This window comes from the organism of the source record quoted next, unplaced genomic scaffold, assembly GCF_019419815.1.
Source record: "Pyrus x bretschneideri cultivar Hongxiangsu unplaced genomic scaffold, Pyrus_bretschneideri_v1 Contig1, whole genome shotgun sequence".
NCBI classification, from domain to species: Eukaryota; Viridiplantae; Streptophyta; class Magnoliopsida; order Rosales; family Rosaceae; genus Pyrus; species Pyrus x bretschneideri.
Window position 1 is genome coordinate 15869091 of NW_025999390.1, and position 7738 is coordinate 15876828.

The following is a 7738-nucleotide window of genomic DNA, read 5'->3' on the forward strand; positions in this document are numbered from 1 at the left end:
ATATATATATATATATATATATATATATATATATATACCGATGATTTAAGGAAAGTGATTTCTATTTTTATTTTAAATGAGAATTAGTTGTAAAACTCATTCCACATCGAACTTCAACAATCCAAACATCTATTTTATAAGTCAAGATTAATAGATCATTCTTGCAAAATTTCAATTTAATTGGAAATCATTTTCTTATTTAATTATCATGCTGAAATTTCAATGTTCCTTAAAGAATAAAGTGTTCGTCAATTTATTTGAACTTAATTAGATGCTTTAAATATTTCTGAGTTGACTAATATTTTCCAAGAATGATATATGAGGTGAAACTTGAAAAATAAACGGTTCAGATCGTTAAAGTTCGATGTGGTGTGAGCTCCACAATTAATCTCCATTTTTATGAAAAAATAGAAATCTCTTCCTTTAAAGGTTTCCTTTATATATACACACACACAAGTTAGAATTCCACCACCACAAACCTATAGCAATTATAAACACATACATGTATACAGATAGACCAGCACTACCCTCTCCCTCCCTCCATCCTTTTCTTCACGTGGCCGGCACTTGTATTTTCAAATGAACTTATTCTAATTCGAACGTGAAGCCAAAGGGAACTCTTCCCCCACCCGCTTCTCAAATATTTTGCAAGATTTAATAAATTGACCTAATTTGCAGTTTCAGCGTTCATGCATTAAGGCGTGTGGACTTTTTTGGTGTAATTACAGCTGAAAACTCAAGTTACGAGTGTGCAACTGCAAATTAGTTAAACTTCGGAATTTTATCTTCTGGCCATTAATTTTCAGATTGGATCTTATACTTATACTTATCAACCATAATAGAGCATGCATGCCAGTGACCTCTTGTAATATCTAAACCAGATTAATTAGCACAGAAAAGTTCATACTAATTAATATTCATGAAGTAGGAACGTGGCTGACAGATAACCAAGTTGCTTATAGAGAGAACCTGCAGCTATATGCTACACACCTTATTTTGCATGCTGTAAATGTACATATAATACGATTGCTGTAAATGCACATATAATGCGATAACAGTGGTAATCCGTCGCGCTACAAAAAAAAAAACAAAGATATATAGATACTAGCGCTAAACCAAGTAATTGGTTAGTTAGTATATATGTGTAGAAAGTTTAGAATTGGATGATTTGTATTGATTGACAGACTTGGCGTAAAGTGGGACAAATTGCATTACAAGGCATCAGGTCATATGTGTAAATATCGATCATTTCTTTTGCAGCCCTTTGGCGTTGGAGTTGGGAGTTGGGGTAGGTTACTTTTGACTTCTTCAACCAAAAAAAAAAAAAAACATAAATTTCTTTTGATTACATTTATCAAGTACTTCTTTAGGAAGCACTTTTAAACCTTCGAAAAAAACTTAAATGTTTAATAGAAAATTGGCCTACTCAGTACTATGGTATGATGATATTTCTTTTCACTTGAAAATGCAAGGTCTTAGATTCTAATCTCATAGATAGAGAATTCGATACCAAATTAAGCAGCCCATTATGTGGTTTAGCTGAACTTTCCCTTTTCTTAGTGTAAAAAATCGATGTACTAAAAAAAGAAAAAAATCAAAATTGGCATGTTTATAACAAGACCATTTTAAATAAAAGTGCTTACGAGAAATAATGATTCATACAGAGACAATCTCAAACTAACCACCTGCAAAAACAAGAAGCAAAAAAATAAAAAATAAAAAATGATCGCATTGATCCCATAGAAGGGATTTAGGGTCGCATTTTCATCTGGTCTTGAGAGGTGTGAACTGGGCTGGCCAATCTCACATCTCTCTTGATGGGCCATTTGGCATTTCATTGGTAAATGGGCTTGAATCAAATCCAAGAAATGGGCTCGTTGATTGATCAACTGCGCGATACATACCCAATAGTAACTTGTACCATCATCCAGCGATATTAATTTCTATTGTTGGTGTGGGAGGGTGCACTTTTCTCCGCACCCAATATTTTTTGTGAGATGGAAAGGGATCATCTCCTGATCCCTTCCACCAAATTACCTAATTTAGATTCTTGAAATTTGATTAAACGGTTAAAGTTATTATAATTTTTAAAGGGGCCCTTTGTTTGTAGCTGTTGAATTAAATTTCAAGGGTCCGAATTGATTGATTGGGTGGATTTGGTGGAAGGGATTCGGAGATGATCAATTTCCCTGTGAGATGATTGCGATTTAATTTATCTGCTACAAAAAAAAATTCGAAATATAAATCTATCTAACGACAATCTATGCGGTGGGGGTGATGCACATCAACATTTAAGATCGGTGAGCATAAGTATTTTTATAAGTGGGAGGTTTCAAGTTCTACTCATATTAATTTGACGAGCAAATGTTGCTCCCTAAAAATACTGAAACTAGCCAAGGCGTGCTTTCGTTTTTATCAGCCTAGAGTTGTGGACCTGTGGTAGATAGCAAAGGCAATAGCATATTGCCAGATTCAAGTAATAGTAACATATATAATTAAGCTATTTTAATAATTCCTGATGAAATATCTGTTTAACAAGCTTAATTTGGACTTCTATACTCTATAAATTAACAAGTATGACTTGAAAATTTCGATGATGTTATCTTATCAAATACTAACAGATATATAATACCAAATTCTGTGGACCTAATTGACTTTACAAACCAACCACTTTTAAACACATGATCCGATATAAAACATAAGGAAAGGTTCGTGTATGTGGGACATAAAATGGTAGAGCTGATCCGAAATAGGAACCTGTTTAGCTCCAATGGCCATAACATCATAATTTGAAAAGTGAAATGCTCATTGCATTTGGCATTCCGATTAGGTCATTAGTGTTTAAAACTATGCCACGCAGTATAATTAGTTCACGTATTATAAATATTATAAATGAATAGAAGATGAGATTATTTTATAGGGTATATAATTAAGTGGTATCTACTTATATTCAAGGGTCGATACATTAAACGGACCTACCGGGTCCCGGGATCCTACTGGAAAAAATTGTTTAGAAGCTATTGGGACTCCGCAGATGTCTATACAGTTGATGTCTTTTTCAAATGACTTAGATTGATGTCAACAATTCCATCAAGTGTTAGATGAAACATCTCACTGATAGAGCTCAACAAAAAACGATGTACATATATGATTATTGAATCAACCACTCTATTATAGTATGCATGGAGACTGGTTATATCAAGTGACATGTTTAAGTAATACACAATAATTTCTTCATATCTACTGTACTACCAAACAATCATACCACTTAGGGGTCGTTTGATAACAATTTCATTTTCAAATTTTAGTTTTTGGTTTTTATTTTATTTTTAAACTGAAATCTTGATTGGTAACTACTTTCAATTTTTACTTTAAAAAAAATATATTGAAAATTAAAAACTACTTTCTTGAGTTTGCAAAATTTGGTCTTATAAATGTTATTTTTTTAAATTGAAATAATTACCAAATAAGATTTCAGTTTTAATAAAAAGTGAAACCTAAAAATCAAAAAAGAAAAAACTCAAAAATTAAAATGAAATGACTATCAAACGGCTCCTTAAGCTTCGATAGGCACCAAACAAAATCAAATATCAGCTTGCATATTTCATACGTATGAATTCAAATTAATCATTTAAGTCAGTCTAACTCCAAGTGCAGTGTTCAACACAAGACTGAACAGGACCCAACCTATGCGTTATTTGGATGGGGATGAAGCTGCTGAACTGATAAGTAAACTCCTATTCGCGAACAGGTCTACGTAGTACATGCAAAGAACTAACTACAAGGCCGCCAAATGGCTGCTAATACTTCAACAAACATTATGGTAAAAAAAAGTTGGGTGGAAGGTGGGCTGCCCACCTGGGCACAGTCACTACTCACTACTCACTGCCACCATGTGGACGTTGTAGATAAGGGAGGGAGGGAGGGAGAGAGAGAGAGAGAGAGAGAGAGGAGCGTTTTGCCTTTGGATTTTTCAAATGGAGGGCACGAGACAATCCATTACTCTTTGAGTGAAAGGCCGGCCCAGAATTTTGACTACCAAATGTTGTTATATATAAAAGAACAGAATTGTTATTGGTACTTCAAATTTCTCATTTTACATTCTAAACTTTCTATATTTAGAAAGAAAAATACATTTGTGAGAAGTGTAGAATAAGATTTTTGGAGTGCCAATAACACTTCTCTAAAAGAAATGCTAAAGAGACAATCTCAAAAGTACAACTCACCATGTACTATTTAACATTTCACAGTTTAACATTAGTTTTTATGTCAATATTGTAAAATATTATATTAAAAACATGAAGCATCAGAGAATCAATAGAGGGGTCAACTTTTGAGAGAGTCTCCTTAGAACCTCTATATATAATACATATTATAAATATCTTTAATTAACCAAATTTATTACCACTAACCAGACATCTGCATCACCATCGTCAACATCATCATTGGTTTTGATGGCCTTTGGGAGTAAAAGAATACTAGATTTTTTTTCTATTTGGAACGTAACACGTTTTCTGTTATCAAAGGCATCAAACTTGATTCAAATCCCGTTGATTCTTAGCATTCTATTCGTTGGACTAGTGCCTCACTTTTCCCAACAAAAAATAAACATAGTGCCATTCAACCAAATAATATTGATTTTGTTAACATTCTTCCTAAATAACTGGAGTTAATTTGTTTGAACGCATATTCAAACTACAAAATAACAATTTACCATGCATAGTTAATAATTTATTTGATAAGAGAATATAACGCATGCATGTCAATCTATTTAGTACGCGAATATAATGCATGAACTATTTTATATTTGACTAGTTTTTCTTTTTTTCTAACTCATAAATCATAATCATGTTCATTTTGTACACCAAGATATTTCATAAAGCTTTTGTGGCATGGAAGGCTCCGATTCTCAGAAGGTCAAAACCCTAAGAAAACCCAAAGGCATGCAAGTCCCACACAAGTGGACAAAAGCATCCTTACTTAATGTTGCACTATTATGGACGTTTGAGAGTGGTTGGAACTGGTGGGAGATGGCCATCACGTAAATGCCACTCAACAATTATGGTGGCGTACCCAAGTTTTTCCATGGCGTTTTGCCCACGCTTGGTATTTCTTACATATTTAGGTTTAGGGTTAGTTTGATTTTGGTGGAACCCTAGTCTCGATTTTCATTTGCTTATTATGGCTAAGAAACCACGTGATTTTACACCTCCTGCCTAACTTTTAACGCACGATTCTACATATTTTGTTAAATCCTTATTTTTTAAAATTAATTAATTTAATGGTGTGTTTACGTATATCAAGAAAATAATGCTATAATGCTATTTGAACTCTAATTATTGATCACTTTGTTGACCACTTTTCTAAAACAAGTGGAACTCGCATACATTGGTGGGATATGCCTCTATTAGAGAGTTGATACACCTCTACTAGAGAGTTGATGAGTAAGGTGGTCAATAAATTCAAATAGCATTATCCTATGATGAATGAATACGAGAAGAAAATAAATCATTTGAATTCCTAACTTACCCTACATTTACTAACACCTAAGAGCATCTCCAAAGGATGAGAAGGTCCACATCAGCAATAACAATAAGAAAAAGACATCATTAGTGTTTTCCAATCGAAATACCAGTTCCTTGTGGTATGATGTAGATTGACAGTAAAGTTGCTTGTTGTCAAAGTTGACAGTGTTAGAGTATATAGGATATGGAAGGTGTGCATCATGGCACATGTCATTAGCCAAACAGATAAGGCAATTAGGATTGTTGCTAATGTAAGATTCGGATAAGGCAGTTAGGTGGATATCCATCTATATAGCAATTGTATCTCTGTAACTAGTTAATCAATCAAGAAAATACAAGTGAAAAATCATTCTCTTTCTCTCTCTAGGTTTTCTTTGTTTCTTTCTTCTTTTTCTACAATCTCTCTATTTTCTTTTCTACATAATGCTTAACATGGTATCAATCGCCATTAAAGCTTGATCAGCTTCTTCGATCCTTTCTTTTGCTTCCGCTACACGAAATTCTTTCTTCTTCTATCTTGTGGGTGTATCAAGTTTACCCAGTTCTTCATGGTAACTCTGATGGGGCTTCAATCTCGACCTGTACCATTAGTCTTTCCTTATCTGTATCCATACTTGCTTAAGGAGTGGATGGTTACATCTTCCCATTCTTTCTAACTACTGCTGTTTTAAAAAGGCACATTTTTTTTTAATGCGCAATTTGTTGCATCTGCGGAAGCATTTGTTTAGACATCTGTGGGTTCACTTGTTAGGGTAGTCGAATGAGATTCTGATGCTATGGCTGCAACTAAGACTGGATTCCATGAATTTGCTACTGAGTTTTTTGAAAATTCCTGGAGCCGTCTTTGACTTGCTCCACTTGAAAGACAAAATTACCATATCGCACAGTTTGAAGGAACATGTTTAGTAGTTCAAGCGTTGAGCACTGCTTTCTTTTGTGCACACCAGGTGTTTGAGTCTTTTCCTCAAACAGATTTCTCTACATTTTTCCAAAATGGTAATTGCGAATCAACATCAAATCTTGCAATCACCCATCACTGGATTGATTTCATCCGTTTCCACGTCTGTTACTGTGAAGCTGGATGAGACCAACTATCTACAATTGCATTTTCAGATGCAGTTAATGCTTGAAGTCCATGGACTTATGGGGTTCGTTGATAGATCGAATCTCTTTCTTGCTTAGTTTTCTTCTACTTCTTTAGGAGATTCAGAGGTAACATCTGGTACTTCATCTTCAAGAATTGAAATTGATGATTGCAAAGTTTGGAAAATGCATGTTGTTACTTACTGCCACACTTTATTTATCCGTTATTTCCTGTGTGATTGGTAGCAAGAGTTCTCAAGAGATGTAGGTTCGTCTTCAAAACCAGTTTTTCTTACCACGTACAAAAACCAGTATAATCAAATTACAGACTGATCTTCACAACATTAAGAAGGGATCAAATTCAATTTCCCAATATCTTCAAAGAATTGAAGGAGCAAATGATGGACTTTATATTCTTGGTGTCACACTTGTTGATGAAGACTTTGTGATTATTGCATTGAATGGACTCCCTCCAAAATACAACACATTTAAATGTGTACTCAAAGGGCGTGAGAGCATCATTTCACTCAAGGAGTTTTGTGCATAATTGCTCACTGAGGAAGCCATTGTGGATTGTGCTCTTGTTGAATGTGAGACAGAAGGATATTTCTTTCCTCTCTTTAGCTCTCAATTTCATGCTGGCTTCAATGGTGGTTATCATGCTCAATCCAATTTTAGTTCATGCCAGTCAAGCTATGGTAATAATGTTGATAGTTATAATGGAATTCTTGGCTCACCTCCATCTTCATATCCTAGTTCTCTGCCACCTGAAATTACTACATGTCAAATTTGTTCACATAAGGATCATCTTGTTGCCCATTGTTTTGCTCAAACTACCAACTCATCTATTACACAATATCCAAACCTGCAGGATCAGGTTCGATTTTCTGATTCAATGAAGTCAATTGAGACGAACTCTGTTATGGTCAATTCTTTCTCTCATTACCTTGGATTTTCCCTACCACTTAATTCGACAACGGGAGCTTCTATCAATGCTTTAAAGCATAACGATTGTGATACAACAATTATAATGAAAACCGAGGAGCAACCAACTAGTTCTGTTGGTGAAGAAAGTTCACAAACTAGCGGATCACATCAAATTTGTTCACAGAAAGATCATTTTGATGATG

The 7738-nt window shown here is 34.3% G+C and overlaps 1 long non-coding RNA gene across 1 annotated transcript; it reads left to right on the forward strand.

Moving 5' to 3' along the window:
* Positions 1 to 5859: 5859 nt before the first annotated feature.
* On the forward strand, positions 5860 to 7523 carry LOC125471577. Its single transcript, XR_007253713.1, has 2 exons — positions 5860 to 6737; positions 6855 to 7523. It is a non-coding gene; the product is annotated as an uncharacterized LOC125471577 (long non-coding RNA).
* The last annotated feature ends 215 nt before the right edge of the window (positions 7524 to 7738 follow it).